The sequence below is a fragment of the Myotis lucifugus genome, unplaced genomic scaffold (genome assembly GCF_000147115.1).
Source record: "Myotis lucifugus unplaced genomic scaffold, Myoluc2.0 scaffold_3, whole genome shotgun sequence".
In the NCBI taxonomy this organism is placed as follows: domain Eukaryota; kingdom Metazoa; phylum Chordata; class Mammalia; order Chiroptera; family Vespertilionidae; genus Myotis; species Myotis lucifugus.
Genome location: NW_005871051.1, coordinates 17,960,898 through 17,961,448, shown reverse-complemented (window position 1 = coordinate 17,961,448; position 551 = coordinate 17,960,898).

Sequence of the window (551 nt, the reverse complement as noted above, 5' to 3'; positions counted from 1 at the left end):
GCACTGAGTGATTGAGCCAGCACCAGGTGCCTGCAGCAAGGTGCGAGCAGGGCTGGTGCCAGCAGCAGGTGTGAGCACCCGCAGGACCGCAATGTGCAGGAGCAAAGAATTTTCGGTAACCACCAGAGGCTTGCCCCGATGACAGCGACTGGCACCCTGCCTTGTTCTGCCACCCCCCCCCCCCACCTGCTCCACCATCCCGCCGTGGCCGATGCCCACCATGTTCTGCACACGCCCCCTGGTGGTCAGTGCATGCCATAGCGACTGGTTGTTTGGTTGTTCTGCCATTTGGTCTATTTGCATATTAGCCTTTTATTATATAGGATATGTTTTTAGTTATTCTCCTTTCTGCTTTGATCTGTTTCTTTGGGTCCATCTTTATGCTAATTTGTTTTGGTCTCTCTTTTATGTTACTAGCCATCCTCAAAAGACTGGCAACTTTAGCAATCTGTTCATATGTAAGGACAAGGAGGCTGTAAAACGATTGGGTGGAGGCTGAATGTTACTCAAAAGGGACTAGCAGCATTGGCTTCATTGGGAGCTTTTTGGAA